The sequence below is a fragment of the Chlorocebus sabaeus genome, chromosome 22, assembly GCF_047675955.1.
Source record: "Chlorocebus sabaeus isolate Y175 chromosome 22, mChlSab1.0.hap1, whole genome shotgun sequence".
In the NCBI taxonomy this organism is placed as follows: Eukaryota; Metazoa; Chordata; class Mammalia; order Primates; family Cercopithecidae; genus Chlorocebus; species Chlorocebus sabaeus.
Window position 1 is genome coordinate 69,401,895 of NC_132925.1, and position 17,940 is coordinate 69,419,834.

Here is a 17,940-nt window from a genome sequence, read left to right on the forward strand (position 1 = left end):
TGGCATTTAATAAGGGTCAAGCAACAAATCTTATAAATATTGTTGCATGAATCTATTCAGAAGTGAAAAGACAACTTTATTTTATACAAAATTTATCAAATTCCTACTATAGATATTGCCATGATGCATCAGTAAATTTGCCTTCATATAATGAAAATAAGGAGCAAGTTTAATTGTATAACTAAACTCCCATTCTTTTTCAACAGATGCATTTTGTTTAACACCAGGAGATTGAAACAAATGAGTCTGACAAAAGCATGAAGCTTTATTCCCACCTCCCTTTATTAGAAGGAAATTTAATTAATATTAAAATAGGAAAAACCAAGACATTGCCCTCTATACTACTGACAATCAAACATTGGTTATAGTGAACACAAACAATTATGCACATATAATTGGACTACAGACAACTTCTGCCTTCCAATTACAAGAACAATTTTCCTACAAGTACCAAGAAAGAGACCATATAAAAATATTACTGGCACCAGGCTAAAACACATGTTGTACCCTTGAGAACCCAGAAAATAGGTGCCAACATGAAATGAACCTGAAATTGTATACAAAATACAACCAAATATTATGTCATAAAGGGCATGATTGTAAAGACTGCATCAGAATGATTATAAATATTTACTCCAATCATTTGAGCCTTTTAAGTCCAAAATATTCTACTCATTTATCCATTCCTGCATTACACTTCACATCTACATTTTTGTCATAAGAGCAATAGAGATTTGCTTTTCTAAACTGCAGTTTTTAGAGATGATCTTAAGCAAAATAGCAACAGCATAAACATATGTAATTCCTAGGGCATATAGTCTCAGCTGCAGAGGTGAGGGGATTCTGATGCCACAGTTCTTCGTCTTTTCTCTCTAAATCACCACTAGTCACTCTTCCCAACATATGGTCTGGCCATGATGAAATGCGGTAACATATTTTTCATAAATTCTAATGACACAATAGGGTCACCTTAACATGAATTTGTCAACAAAATATCTGGCTGGAATATTATAGGCAACAAACACTTAAAAATTTTTGTTTATAATGTTTTAATCTCCTACACATACACCCTCTTTCCCCTTTTAACTTACACATCCCTCCAATTTTTGGAAAATTACAAGACTAAATATTTATTTTTAAATTTTATGCCTTACTATTTTCTGTGAAAAAAATTGTGTTTATTGACATAGTTTGGATATATGTCCCCGCCAAAATCTCATGTTGAATCGTAAGCCCTAATGGTGGAGGTGATGGATGCGGGGCCTGGTGGGGAGGTATGTGGGTCATGGGGATGGATCCCTCATGACTTAGTGCTGCCTTTGTGATACTGAGTGAGTTCTCACAAGATCTGGTCATTTAAGTGTGTGGTACATCCTCCCCCATCCTCTTTTTCTCTTGCTCCTGCTTTTGCCATGTGATGTGTCTGCTCCCCCTTTGCCTTCTGCCATGATTGGAAGCTTCTTGAGACCTCCCCAGAAGCAGATGCTGCTATGCATCCTAGACAGCCTGCAGAACCATGGGCCAATTAAACCTCTCTTTTCGTAAATTATCCAGTCTCAGGTATTTCTTTACAGTAATGCAAGAATGGCCTAATACGTTTACTGAAATCATTATTTCTTGGAATCAATTTTGATATTTTCTACCAAGTTGCAAATGGAAGAATATGAAACAATGAGAACTATCAAACTTAAAACCTTAAATAAAAAAATTTTACCAGGCCAATTCCTTGTAAAATGGTTATTTTAATTCACGTTACAAATGATGAAATTGAAACACAAGGAAGACAATTTTTGCCAAGATATTATGTGGTAAGGATTAACATTGTTTTAGAAATCCTGTTCACAACAAGTCTGTACTGTCTTTAAATTATAGGTTAAGGTTCAGAAGTGTATTATAGCATTTAGATAAGCTGATGTTATTTCTACCACCTTGAAAAGAAATGCTCTTGTGATTTATCAGCACCTTCCTTCAATCATTGCTCTGTTGCTCTTGGATTTCTAGCAAGAGAAGAAAGAGTTATTTATACTCATTGTCTCCAATTTCTTTCTTCCAATTTTTTCTTAAATCTACCTTAACCAGGATTTTGCTCCAAATGCTCCACTCAGATTGCTATCTACCAAATCGAAATAATATCCACATTAGTATTCCCAGTGACCACTTCCTGGTCCTCATCCTACTCTATTTGTCAGCAGCATTTGATGAAGTTGATTACACCCTCCTCCTTGAATCACTTTCTTCTCTTAGCATCCAGAAAAAACTACCAGTCTTCTTAAGGCCTTGACCTCAGATGTCTCAAGATGTCACATCAGCTATATTTAATTGGTCAAAGCAAGTCACAAAGGCCAGTCTGTATACAAGTGGAGGGCAAATAGACAGTACTCTGTGAGTAAACAGGGAGGGAAAAAATTGTTGGTAGCCATCTTTACAGACTACAGAATAGACCTCAAAAATAAATAGATGTTAAACAAGTTAATGAAGATTAAGAGGTTAGGAGAAGATCAAGAGAACTACGTCCCATTTAGAGAGAATAGTCATAATTTAGCACAACATGTTTATATAGAATATTCAGACCATCTATTTTTATTTTAAACTGAGTTTTTGGCAACTCTCCCTCCCCATCTTCTTCCTTGCCAAGAAAAAATTGAGATTTATAAAATTTCAAGTTACCATTTTACACTACACAGGCTTATGTTTTAGTCCATTTACTGCTGCTATAACAGAATACCTGAGACTGGGTAGTTTATAAAGGAAAGAGGTTTATTTTTCTAACAATTCTGATGGCTGGAAAGTTCAAGGTTGAGCAGCTGCCTCTGGTGAGGACCTCGTGCTGCTTCAACTCATCGAAGAAACAGAAAGGGAATGGGTATGTGCAAAGAGGTCCCATGGCAAGAGAGGAAGCAAGTGAGATACTGAGGAAGCCAGATTCTTTTTAACAACCTGCTTTCTCAGGAACTAATTCATTCCTTGAGAGTGAGAACTTACTCACCCCAAGGGAGAGCATTAACTTATTCATGAGAGATTTGCCCCCATGATCCAAACACCTCCTTCTAGACCCCACCTCCCAACACTGCCACATTAGGGATCAAATTTCAACATGGGTTTTGGTGGGGACAAACCACATCCAAACCACAGAAACTTACTTATGACTGCAATTAACAAAAATCAAAGATATTAGCACTGATATCTCTGCTATTTCCTCAGGCATTCCTACATGATTCAAGGTAGCTGTCCCCCAACTAAAGGCATCATGTTCATATTCAAGGCAAGAAAATAAGCATGGGATGATGTTAGCCTGGCTTTTTCCCATAATTCCACAGCCATCTTTCATTCATATAGTAAAGGCTGGAACTGAGTCATATGGCTGCCCTTAACTAAAAAGGAAATTGAGAAGTGAGCATGTAGATTTTTCCAGACTATATTGTAGAAATAGCAATGGACAAGAGGTTTGGATTATATTTTGGATTATAGTGAATCTGTAGCATTCGTCACATTTTTTCTTAAAAGAGAAAATTCAAGAACAAAATAAAAAGAAACATGCAAACAACTGTTTTTGTTTTTTTAGAGAAGGGTTGGAAAACTTTTTTTGTAAAGGACCAAATAGTAAATATTTTAGGCTTCAAAGCCTGAATGATCTATGTCAAAATCCCTCAACTTTATTATTTTAGTGTAAAAGCAGACATAGATAATACATAAACTAAGGAGTCTATGTTCTAATTAAAATTTATTTACAAAAACAAATGCTGGGCTGGATTTGGCCTACAGGTTACAGTTTGCTCACTCCTGCTTTACCACAAAAATGTGAGCAAGCAGATATCTATATTATGCATCTCCTCAGAGTCTTAAACTTCTCAAATGGTCTGCACAACCACTAAGAACCATATTTCCTGTTTGTTGACCAATGTATCAAAAAAGCATTCATCGCATCATTGTTTCAGCAGTGCAGGGGATGGGAGATTAACAAACAAACAAAACCAAAACAAACAAAAATAGGTTCAAAAGTAGCAAATGTTAAGCCAAGGTTTTATTATAGAAATAAAATATATTTTATAATCCATTTCAATCACGTTCTACAGTAAAATTTCATGAAGGTAATTCAAGTAACTCCTATTTGTGGTGACATTAAGTCATCTGAGAGGTAGGTAGAACATTTAATACAGCCCCTGTAGGAGTGTTATGATGGAACTATCCATAAGAATATATCCATAAGAATTGTGTAATCAAAAACTTTATCCTTGATAAAAACAATTTCAATTGCTATTTTGAAGTTCTCTGTGTGACCTGATTGTTACATTTTGCCCTTAGGTATTCAGAATATCTTAATTCACACTCAACAGCATTTTCCCCAAGTATGGTATAATCATAATAGCTGAAAATGAAAACGATTCCAAAAATAACTTCAAGTTAATTGTGCAGGTGAGAAAATATATCCACCCACACATCAACCAGTGCCAAATTGTCTGAGTGAAAAAATAAAAATCTGGAAAGAGAGCAACTAAGCCTAAATTTCAAAAATATGCCACAATATATTTAGAGAACTACGTACTATTACAAACACCATCATTGCATGCATTCTACAGGACAGAGTCTCCTTCACAAAAAAAGTGATATCAGAAGAGTTCCTTTATAAAGTATACAAAGAACAAAATGATTTGTGCACTCTCTTCCATCCAATAGATTATTTCTAGGCTTTCCATATATGGTATGCAACATTCATAATTCTACTTTGCCTTATATCAACCTTCTACACTGTGACAATAACTGCTTAAATCCTTTTTAAAAGAGTTTAAAACTTATCATGCTAAAAAGTGCTCTTTTGGTGGTCTCATGAGACCAACTTCTGGCCAAGAGTTAAATATAATCTCTACTATTTCCTCTCCTTGCCATGTCCCCCTACTTGTTTCCAGAAAATCTATAATATGTAATAATTTAGAATTAATACCTCAATTCCCTAGATCTTTTAATGAATTCACTTACACTTGGGGATCTGACCAAGGCATCTGTTCATGAATAGTGGAATGATTACCAAGTCCTGATGGGGAAGGCACAATGCCATCTTTTCCTGAAATACATCCCAACTGAGAAATCAACTGCCTCATGCCTGGATTTTCTTGTGTGTCATTTTTTTTCATTAAATGTAAAACTCGTTTGGACATTTTCTTCCAAGCCACCTTCCTTAAAGAAAAAGGTCTAGCAAATAAAACTGCCCTCATGTACCTCCCGTGGAACTTTATCTGAGAAATTAGCATTTGATTCAATTAATAACCATTGCTGCTCCAAATTTCAGAAATTATTTTTTAATTACACTGGGCTTTACTGACACCTCCAGATCCTCCATCTGCCAAAAACTTAACATGAGCTGTAGCATAGCCTAATCCCTGCAGTCACTCTAGTTAGAATTGTTGATATCAGAGGGCAATATGTGATCTCTAATTCATTGGTTTCTTCCTCACTTATCAAATATTCTATGCATTAAAGTTCAAGTGAATTTATTTTTTTTTATTTTATATATGTAAAAACTAAGTTAAATCTCTTCATAAATGAGATATAACCTGGACAGCACATTTTCTGTCTCTAGTCATTTCATTTCTGTCTCTAGTAAACCAGATGGGGAATAATAGTGGTTTCTAACCCAACTCCCCCCTTGAAATCAGAGAGCTAGGTAGAGCTGTTGACTTTGAGATGGACACTAGGGTGTGCCAGGGACCTTGATAATCAGTGGAGCTTCTGTCATTGTATGTCTGGCTTGGAATAAATTTGTTGACCTGATAGCATAAGGCTGCGATTTTCACTCATGTTTTCCAGAAGGCTTCAAAACGCTCTTGCCAACAGTATTATGCTATCCTGCTCCCAAAGCATGGAGGCAAGCAGCCAGTGTGATTCCCCACAGCGAAGAACTCTCCTAGCTCTTGCAGATTTGTGACCCTGAGTTGGGATGTTTGTTCAAAAGCCTACCTTATTTGTCCTGGGCAGTACGTTGCTAGTCCAAAGCTCAGGATGAAAAGACACTGTTGGAAAGAGACTATTAACCGTGCTCTTCAAGCATTATCTGACAGTTGTTAATCTCTACCAGCATCCACAGGAATTTTTCAAAAAACATAACAACTCTACCACTGTTTAAGTAAAGTTAAGATGACATATCTGTACTTTAGGAGCTTAAAATAAATAATGGACAAGAATGTAGAAAAGGTGATATAGTGAGTTACTGCCACTAATCAGATAATTATGAAGGGACTCTGAGTTTGACATCCATCATCATGGAGGTCATGCCATTAGTCAAAATCTTCAGTATTGACAGATTATTGCTGCAACCTCCCAACTCACCCAATCACAGACTGTCCTGGGCTACACAACAAGACAACTCAAGGGTGGGTAATATTCTTGGTGCCCCCCATTGTCACAGCCTAGCAGAGTGCTGCATGCAACCTGGCATTTCAATTTATGTTGAATGAATGAATGGAATAAATCCAACCTCTGAATAAGTTTCCACATTTTGGCTGGTTTCCCAGGATTCCATCCACACCTACAACAATGAAATGTTTTGAGGCTAATAGCTGTGCCCAATTTTCACCTTGGTCTTCAATCATTAACATAATTATAATGATTATGAGGAAATACTAATATCTGATGAGTACCTCTTACATGGTGGGCCTTTTGTTAGATATCATAAGAACATTTTCTCTGTTAATCTTCACAAAAAAATTCACAAGGTAAGTATTATTACCATTATTTTACAGAAGGAGAGAACTGGAGGACTGGAACCCAGATGCTGAAACTACACCACCATGCTTTTTCTTCTATACTACCTTGTCTATCAAAGTTCATGGGCCTAGACATTCCTTAGAAAGGTGGACATATTCTGGCTTGCAGCTGCTACCATTTTGGTTAATTCATTCCCCTGCTGCCTAGATTATTCTATCCCATATGTCAGCACTGGCACATGTGGCTATTAAAATTAATTGAAATAAAATCAAATTAGAAAGTTTCTCAGTCACATTAACCACATCTCAAGTGGTAAAAGCCACAGGTGGCTAGTGACTACCTTACTGGACAGCACAAATATAGAACATTTCCATCATCCCAGAAAGCTCTATTGGATAGCACTTGGATAGAAGAAAAAATTCTTATTTTATGTAATTCTTATCAGAAAATCTGAAGTCTACCACTTTTAGATGGCAGTGAGAAGGTAATTTATAGTGTTTGTTATTTATTCTTATAGAGAAAGGTATACTTTGTATCTGACCTATTGATGAGCATATTGTTTCTTTTGTTTATAGATGTTACAGTGCCCCTGATATTCAGGGGTACAAGTGCTTCTACTTGCCAATGACAGTGGAAATGGATTTACAATAATTTGTGCTTCAAGCCTTTTTCTTTGCCCCTTATGTCCAAAGAAGTTTTATGTCCAGAGGAGAGCAAAACTATTTGATCTTCTTGAAGATCAAAATCAAAATACCTCAACTAAAGACTGGCCTCAAGTCATCAGATTGACTGTATTTACCTCTCTGATTCCAAGGAGGTAAGAACTAAATTGTTCTATATTATAATAAATGTGTAGGACTGCAAACAGGCTTTGATGCCTTTATACCATTTGATTTTCTTTTTCAGGAGGTTTTAAAATTTGCACCGGTCACCTTCAGATAATTTTCGTTTCCCATTTGAAAAAATCCCGATGTGTTTTATTAAAATTTTTTGTCATGCATATTGCACTCCAATTTCTATTTTTTAACTGAAAAGGATTGATTAAATCAGCAGGTAGCAACTGAATTATGTTTGAGACTCAGTGAGACTGGTGTAGATTATTTTTCCAAATTTGTTTTCTGCCCTGGGCAATTTTTTTTAGCCCTTGCTTTCTGCTCCTGTGTTTAGTGGCTCTCAAAGATTGCATCCTTAACCAATGGTTTTGTTGGTCATTTCACTCCCCACCAAGGACGTCTAGGGTAAAAAAAATTCAAAATGCCTCAAGTTACTTTGCTTAATAAAAATTGACAGTTAATGCTGATACAAGAAAAACAAATTGTTAGAGGTGAAAAATTCACAGCAGAAAGCACACCTCACTGCAATACTGTAGGGCAGATGTTATAGGCTCGTTGCAACTTGTAGCAAAGTTAAAATAATAATGCGTTAGTAGTAATAATACCTTACATATCTAGAGTGCTTTTCATCTACAGTTAGCCTAAGGCTTTTTACATGCTATATTTAGATACCGCTTCAACCTCCACTGAAATCTAGCTAGCTTTGCAGTGGCACCAATCATCCTCTCTCTGCCAGCAATATTACACAACAGTTTTCGGGAGGGAAAATGAAGAATCATTTCTCCTGTTGAAACTCCAGGAGGAATTTCTGAGTGGGAAGAATGTAATTTCTAAGTTAGGATTGGCACTGACACCAGGGCTTAAAACCCCAATTCATACAGAAAGTGGGCATGGAAACCTCAAAGAACATGAGGGGTCACGGCCATGGTTTTAGTCCTCAAATGACTAATTATAGCATTTACGAAAATGAAAGCTATTTTCTAACATGACTTTTTGCTTTTGCCTGTTAGGTAAAAGAAGGACCATTAGGTTTTTGGGTTTTTTTTTTTTTCTTTTTTTTTTTTTTTAAGGGAGAACACTTATAAAAATATACCTACACTTTTAACCAAGTAGAATGGTCAACAAATGTAACAAATATATATTAACTCTGTTAGGGACTGTTGGAGTGATATGTCTTTTTATATATAATTAATCATTTTACAAAGTTAATGACTCTCAAAATATAATCATTAAATGCAAAGAATGTAGATGAAAAACTATTTTAAATCATAAAGAGATTTGTACTTTGGGATTCCCCATGTCCAATCTCCTAGTGGAAGGAGTTATGAAGGGAAGTTACCTACGAGAGGATGAGCATGGGAGAGGAAGAGAGGATGAATAGAGTAAGAAAAGACAGGAAGAACCATTTTCATTTACTTAGAAGTAAAAACAAACCAATATGTAAAACAACCTTTATCTTCCAAACTTGAGAATACTCTTTCTCTCAAATTTTCCCTCAAACTAACCCTTCTCAAAGTCTGTAAAGGAAAAGGTTTCAACATTCATATAATACAGTTCAAGAGCCATGTGTATGAACTGTTTGAATACCTGTTACGAAAAATGTTAAGACTGGTCCAACTATAAATTCAGAATACAAACTAAATAAAACTTTACAGCTAAGAATCCCAGCATGTCAAACAACTTTTGGCCTGTGATATAATTTTTACAACACAACACTCTCAATCTCTCAACCTCTCATTTTAAACTAAATTACTAAACACGTATCAGCTTACTAATGTACAGAATTGCCATCTGCTTGAAAAAAATACAAACATTTTAAAAGAGCCATCCAGGGAGAGCCATGATCCGTTAAAGTTTTCCTGGTTAACTGGACCAAATTGTTCTGGTTTTCATTCATTCATACATTTATTTATTAATTCAACATTTACTAAATGCCAGTAGCATCCGCCAGTTGTGGCAACCAGAAATATCTTCAGATATTGCAACATATCCCCTAAGAAGCAAAATTGTTCCCATTTGAGAACCACTGATGTAACCTGAGTGCTTAAGAGATCAATTTTTTTGAGTTAGGAAGGAGATATATGTTTGGGTAAAATTATTAAAGAGCATCTCAAAAGATACTATTAAGAAGAGACGATATGCCAAAGTGAAAGAGAGAAGAAATATATGTATTCAAATCAAATCTCAGATAAATTTTCTTTATTATTATTTAAGTTTTGCAGACACATACTAAAGTACTTAAATAAGAAACTGAACCTTTATATACCTATTCTTGAGAATGAAGATTGTTTACATCTTCCATATATATTTCATGTATCACTTTTAAAAAGACAAATCTTAAACACCATGATATTTTATTGCTAAATATTCACTATGTATTCCTAAAAAGTGAAGACATTTTCCCACATAATCACAATATCAGTATTACACCTAACAAGATTAGCAGTAGTTCCTAAAAATCATTTAATATGGTCTATGATCATATTTCCCCAATTGACCATGAAAAGTCCTTTTATAGTACATTCATGTAATTCAAGACCCAAACAGTATAAACAAATTGATTTAGCTGTTGATGTCTTTTAAATCTCCTATTTTTCCTATCTGCTCTTTTCTCCCCCAAAGCTATTAACTTGAAGAAACTGGGTCTGTTCCCTCCAATTTCTCTTAGAATGTCCTCATTCTGGATTTGTCTGGTTTCTTCCTGGTAGTGCCATTTAACTTGTTTTTTTTTTTCTCCCCTTACTTCCTGCAATCTGTTCATTACATCCAGCTACTTGGTTTGACTCAGGTTTAGCTTGGTTCATGTGCAATCTGTACTCTGTAGTGTCTCACATCAGGAAGCACATAAAATCTGGTTGCCTCATTTATTAATGTGAAGATTCATCAGTGGGCACACGAAGGTTCATGAAGCAACAATCTAATATCTCTCTTGTCAAGTTACAAATTGCCCCTTATATCTATCTACAGTTCTTTGGCAAACTGCAAACATGCAGTTGTCCATTTGCCTTTCACCTGATTGTTTTGGAATCTGTTGATAACCATTGCCTGGAATCCATTCATTAAGACTGAAAAATGGCAATTTTTCTATCACTCATTCCACATTAATTAGCTAGAATTCTTCTTTAAGAACTTTCCCTCATCAACCAGGCTTTACTTGGTTACCCTGAAATACAGCTCACAGGGAAAAGGCAAGAAATATGCTTTCCTTCCAACATTCAGAGTAAGGAATTAGTTTCTACATTTTTTTAACACAACTACATTGGGCTATGAGAACTGCACTGCTCTAGCACACAACAGATTCTCCACAGAGCCCCAAGATGCTGTTAGAAATAATTGTATTTAGAGACCACATTCTGAACACTTAGTGCACATGACAACTATTTTGTCATTGTTTCTGGGGCTTTTTAGTACACAAAACTAGAAAATAATTCTTTATTTTTTAAAAAATGAGTCATTTTGATATTTCCAATTCAAATAGTATGTTATAGGATTTTTACTCAGATTCTTTGATTTTATACTTGTATCTCTTTTTTCTTCTGCTGAAAATTCAGATTTTTAACAATATTAGAAAAATATTTTTATCCTACATAAACATACTTTAATCTCAAAACAATAATCTCATTAAGAACAAAACTTAAAATATTTTGTGGTTCTTAAATTTTTGACCTTAGAATAAACCCAGCTTAAGGTTATGCAGTGAAAACACTGTTCTAGAATGGCTTGATATAATTTTTTTCTTTGAATTGTTTTGCCACCAACACTTTATATAAATGTATTTATTTTCATTTAACTTTTTAGGGCTTCATTTTTTGTTTTGGCTTTAACTTTTTCTTTTATTAATATGAAAACAAAGTACACTGAGAGATGTTTCACTTCCATTGCCTTATTCCCTTTTTCTTAACATTATTAATCATTTTTTAACTTTAATGTATTCTTAGTATTTATTTTTATAAACACAGGCAACAAATACAGTATATTATATTTTACACCTTGAAAATCAAAGGTAGCATGCATTACATACTTTTTTTTTTTTTGCACTTTGCTTTCTTCTCTGTAAAGGACAAGGAAATTAGTCACCCAGACTCCTCCTCAGTAAGGAAATTTTTGGCTAAGCTGCTGGGGAAGCTATAAGCAGATGGTCTTCTGCTGTCAGCCCCTTCAAGGGCATTTCAGCCACAGAGAGTTGTCTTGACCATATCCAACGACTGACTGAGTAGCGAAGAGGGAAGCTATCAAAGTCCACTCATTTCAATGCAGTAGAGGACCCTCTGATAAGCAAGTGCAGCTCCAAAACCCCTCGTGGGTCACCTAAAGTTGTTGCTCAGGCTTCCATTGCAGTGCAATTCTCCCTCTGCCCAATCCTGCTTCCTTTTCCTGCCTTCACAGGTGTTGATCCCAGGAGTGCTGCTTTCCAACATTCTGCACACTAAACTCCATTTCAGAGTCTTCTCCCCAAACAAGGCTGTTAGATTTAGCAAATACAAATGCAGGATATCTACTAATTTGGATTTCAGTTAAACAATGATTTTTTAAAAAGTATAAGTACACTTTGGGAGGCCGAGGATGATGAATCACAAGGTCAGGCGTTTGAGACAAGCCTGGCCAACCTGGTGAAACACCGTCTCTATTAAAAATACAAAAATTAGCCAGATGTGATGGCGCGTGCCTGTAATCCCAGCTACTCAGGAGGCTGAGGCAGAAGAATGGCTTGAACCCGGGAGGTGGAGGTTGCAGTGAGCCGAGATCACACCACTGCACTCCAGCCTGGGCAACAGAGTGAGACTCCATCTCAAAAAAAAAAAAAAAAGTATAAGTATATCCCCTGCAATGTTTGGGACATACTTATACTTATCCTAGAGAATACAACATTCACTTAATGAAATATCCTACAGATCACTCTGCCTTTTTGTATATATCATTCCTTCATTTCTCTTTGCTGTTCATTATAAGAATCTATAGGTGGGTTATTTACTATTTTTGTCATTGCATATAATGTCACAATAAATAATCTTATGTGTATGTCACTTTATACTTGTACCAATGTATTTTGGGGTAGATTCTTAGAAAAGAGATTGTCAGATTACAGGTAAATGCATGAGTAATTTTGATAGATATGGCCAATTTAAGTTTTCATTTATACCAAGAACCCTTCAATACTTTTGCAAGTATACACAACTGTACTAAGTTGTAATAAAATAGAATTTGATAGTTTATATATTGCAAAATATTATACCACCAAAATATTTCCATTTTGCTACCTTCTTGGTATTTATTACCTCATGTTCATCTCACTAAGATAAGCCTATTTCTCACAGGTTTTTACCCTTCCTTACCCTTCTTCCTATAATTGATAAGTGTAAATTCACATGTAGAGGACATTTTTGTCATTGCTTAGTTTTATATAAGTGCAATCATTCTATAGGCATTTCTCTAGAGCTAGCTTTTCCCACTCAACATTAGACATCATAGACATTGTTACGGGTCACCTCATAAAGCCCAAAGTCACTCTTTTTTATTAGTGGTGTGATATTTCTTAATATGAATGAAACATACTTTATTTAATGGTGTTCCTATTTATTAGCATTCAGGGTGATTGCAGTTTTTTGCTACTCTATGCTAAAATAAATATTCACATATATATGAATTCATATATAACTAAATACTAGTGCTTTTACTTTCATAGAAAAGATTCTCTGAATTGGAATTGCTAGGAAAGAAGGGATGTACTTTTTCATTTGAAATTCATATTTCCATATTACTTTTTTAAGGTGTATACCAATAAACAATCCCACCATCAATGTGTGAGTGTTCTCCTTCATGTACTCACCAGCACTTATTAAATGTTTGTCAATCTGATGGGCAAAAAGTAGAACCACATTGATATTAATGAAATAAAGCATTTCTTCATATGTTTATTGACCTTTTGAATTTCCCCTCCTGTCAATTGCATATTCATATTCCTTGAACATTTTTCTATTGGGACACTTGACTTTTGCTCACTTATTGTAGGTATTTTATAATATCATGGCTAGTATTCTTTTTTTGCCATACGTGTTGTAACTTTTTCTTCCAGTCTATCATCTGTCATTTGACTTCATTTTTGGTATACTTCACCACAAAAAGAATATCTTTATGAATTTAGATTTCTCTTTTCTTTTATGGCTCTGAGTTTTTGAATTGCTTAAATTACTGTTCTTTACACGGAAGTTATAAAAACGTTCTTCTAAATTCTCTTATCAGGTTTTATTTAGATTTAAAATTTTAACCTTTTGCCCATCTGGAATTTATTTCTATTTATCTTGTGGAGTGGGGTGTCCAAAATTGCTGTTTATCCAGATGGATAGCCAGTTGTGAAAGCACATTTCATGAATAAATCATTCTTCCTCTACTGAATTAAAGTACCATTCTTCATTACATCTTAATTTTCTGTGTATACACAGATACATTTCTTTCTACACATATATTTGTCTCTTTCTATGTTAATACCTTATTATTTCCAGCATCAGGCTAAATTATAGCAGATCTTAATTTCTAGAAATTAATTATCTCCCATGATTTCTCTGTTTCATATAATTTTTAGATACTTTGGGCACTTATTCTTCCACATGGACATTCAGATTATTTTGCCTTTTAAATTTCACTCTTTCCAAACAACTTTTAAAGAACTTTTGTACTTCTAATTGAGATTGTAGTTTATTTATATTGTTTTGAGTGATGGGCATTTTTATAATGTATTTTAAATTACTATTCAAGAATGGTATGCCTTTGCTTTATTGTAATCTAGGTTTATATACTTCAATGGGTTTAAATAAGAATATTTTTGCAGTTGTTAGAATGATATTTGTGAAGATTTGTAATGACATTCAAAAATATTTAATATTAAACCAAACAAAAGCAAAGAAATAAAATGATTTGGGCAGCATGATGCCAGTTGAGTTAAAATGCACAGAGAAAGACCAACAGGAAATATTTTAAAACATTAACAATATGACATTTCTGGGTGCTAAACTTGTAGGTGGTCTGTATTTGCCATCTATAATTTTCTATACCTTTCAAATATTTAATAGTGGGCTGAACTCAGAGCCTGGCTCTGGATGAGAAAAGTATGTAAATGCTCCTATTTTGCCTACTGAAAGAGGTCGTGAAGTTGAAATCCTAGAATCAATAGTGAAAAATAAGTGGCACCTTTTGCTGTGTGCCAAAGTCCCATTTTGTCACAGAAGGACCTATAAAAAACCTTCTATGACAAGGTGTCTGATGGATTCAATCAAATTACATAGCACCAATATATGTGTACAATGATTCTTTCCTTATAAAACAGAAACTCTAAAATAAGCATACCAGTTCTGCCTTACAACATAAGCATTATGTTGGAGTTCATCGGAAGTAATAGCAATCAGTGTATATGGCATTTATAATTTCATTCCAGCTTATCATAAATGTTTCATGTGGAAATTTTGAAAACACTTTACCCAAAATCACCAACTAGTTGAGTATGAACTGGAGACAATGCTTAGTTAACCCAAAGGAAATTTTCTGTGAATTCTCTAGAATGTATTTTGATGAAGGCTAAATAGTAAATTGAAAATTGTTACTCCTCAACAAACCCTATCAACATGTTCTTTGTTGTCTCATCTTACAATATATATCCTCTTTTGATTCTTCTGAAGTATGAAAATGAAAGATTGGAACACTAGGTATTCAATAAATGCAGGTTAAAAGCTCCATATGAAAATGTCTCCCTATGTTAGCATTTTTTCACCTTCTCTTAGAAATCATATAACAGCAACAAGAAGACAGACATTTTTTAAAATGTCTGCAAACTCCAATTACAATGAAGTTAAGATATAAATGTAACCCAGAGACATGTATATGAACTACCCAAAACAGTTTAGATTGGGAAGATATGAAAAGAATAAAAACATGAAATTGTTGAGAGGGCCCAAAACAGTGAATGTCAGAGAGAGTCAGCAATAATACAGTTCCTGAAGGTGAGAGTCTCACTCTGAGATCAAAAAATTATATCCTCTATGAGCAATAAGGGGCAGAAAATAAAGTAGACAGGACTGGAATAGAAACACTCTTAAACCTGGTGTGTCTCAAAGAAGCAGATGAAGTTGGCATATGCAAATAATCCTGTTGATATGCCATATCTGTAGGAATGACATATTTGCATATTTGTCCCTGTGGTAGCAGAGGAGAGGGCTTTCAGGTCATGAACCTGGAGAACTGCCCTGGCCCTTACCCCCTCCCAAATCCCACACCATCACAAATCTGCAAATAGCCAACTCACTCATGATGAGTAAAAAAAGAGGGTTTAGAACAGCATCAATATAAAGATATGACACAAACAATTGTGACAAAAACAAAAACAAAAAACTGTTCAACAGATGAAAAACACATATCATAAAATGTTGCCATGAAGCAGAAAAAAGTTACAACCATAAACACTATTGTGTGTTTTAAAAATGTGATGAAGCTATCACCTCTAAGACCACAAGGGAAAATGCGAGAACATTATACAGAGCATAAATGCAATAATTTAGGGGAGACACAGAGAAATAAGGAGATAAAATGTGATGTGCATGGATTGAATCAAGAATAGAAGTAAAATATGAAAACAAAATATTGAGGGGCCTTCCACTTTTAGCAAGATGGCATAGATGTACTTTTCACTCTTCTTCTCATGCACTACAGCTAAAAACTCTGGAATTTACACACACACACACACACACATATAGATATAAAACATATGGGCCCTGTGAGTTCCCTGGGTTTCCCTTTTTGTCTCATATTTATCAGACTCAATATTGGAGAAAATAACAATCTAGAAATTTTGAAGGGTGCAGATGAATAAGCCCCAATAAAAGCCTACTGTCTCTAGCCAAATTACCAGGACATTGGGGCAATTTAGCAAGACAGAAACTTTTAGACAATAGCTGCTGCACTCCAGCCAAATACCACAGGAAAAAAGTGTGGCCTTAGCCCCAGTCATTACAACAAATGCCAAGTGTGAAGCCTAGACTTCCACCCTTCCCAGGCTGTTACAAAGCATCACAATGTCCCCACTGTAGTGGAGAAGGGAGCCAGGACTTTCATCCCCACTAGTCAACAGTGAGGCTCTTCTCTTCCTCATGGTGTCAGTGGAGGCCACATGAAGAGCAGTAACAAGACACCTTCCCAACCAAGGCAGTATTATCAGTGATTTCATGGGGAACCAAAAATGCCACTCCCACCCAGTAGCAATAATAAACTCTACCACCTCAAATGTCAATAGAAAACAAAGCAAGAAACATGGACTTCTATTCCCACCTAGCAATAATGAGCCATCCTCTTTTCTGTGCTGGAAGGCTGTCATAAGAAAATAGCTTAAAGAGAAGGTTTAAAGATGACTCATAGTTTTATAGTATTTCAAATGCTTGTGTTTCAATAAAAAAAATCACTCATCATATCAAGAACAAGGAAAATCTCATCTCGAATGAAAAGACAATCAACAGACACAAACAGTGAGACAACGACGTTACAATTTTCTGACAAATACCTTAAAGTCATCATTGGCCGGGCATGCTGGCTCACGCCTGTAATCCCAGCACTTTGGGAGGCTGAGGCGGGCAAACCACCTGAGGTCGGGAGTTCGAGACCAGCCTGACCAACATGGAGAAACCCTGTCTCTACTAAAAATACAAAATTAGCCGGGTATGGTGGCACATGCCTCTAATGCCAGCTACTCCAGAGGCTAACGCAGGAGAATCACTTGAACCTGGGAGGCAGAGGTTGTGGCGAGTCGAGATGGTGCCATTGCACTCCAGCCTAGGCAACAAGAGCAAAACTCCATCTCAATAATAATAATAATAATAATGCCATCATCATAAAAATGCTTCAACAAGCAGTTATGAACATACTCAAAACAATTTTTAAAAATAAAAATAAATTTCTACAGAGAAAGATAAGATATAAAGAAGAACCAAATGAAAAATTTTAAACTGAAAAACACAATAACTGAAAATTGAAAACTCAGTGAATAGGCTCTATAGCAAAATGGAGGAGTCAGAGAAAATAACCATTGAACTTGAAGGTAAAACAACAGAAACTGGCCATGCTGAAACGAAATTGAAAACAAAATGTACAGAGTTTCAAGAATGTACTGGACCATAATGAGAAATCTAACTTGTGTGTCATCAGAGTTCCAGAAGAGAAAGAGAGTGGGGCTGGAAAAAGTATCCAAAGAAATAATGATTCAACTTCTAAATGTAGCACAAGACATAAACATACAGATTCAAGAAGCCTATTATAGTAAACCCCAACAAGAAAACCTAAATAAATATACACCAAGACATATTATAGTCAAACTTCTAGAAATTAAAAACAAAGGAAAACTTGAAAACAGCAAGAAAAAACTCTTCCTTAT

General features: G+C 35.1%; 1 long non-coding RNA gene across 1 annotated transcript in view; it reads right to left on the minus strand.

The window, feature by feature from the left end:
* Nucleotides 1-246: 246 nt before the first annotated feature.
* The window catches only part of LOC119625689 (uncharacterized), a 381,097-nt gene continuing 363,403 nt past the window's right edge, over nucleotides 247-17,940 (minus strand). Inside the window, exon 10 of the long non-coding RNA XR_012090503.1 lies at nucleotides 247-2,380. This is a non-coding gene — a long non-coding RNA (uncharacterized lncRNA). The remainder of the gene's footprint in view (nucleotides 2,381-17,940) is intronic.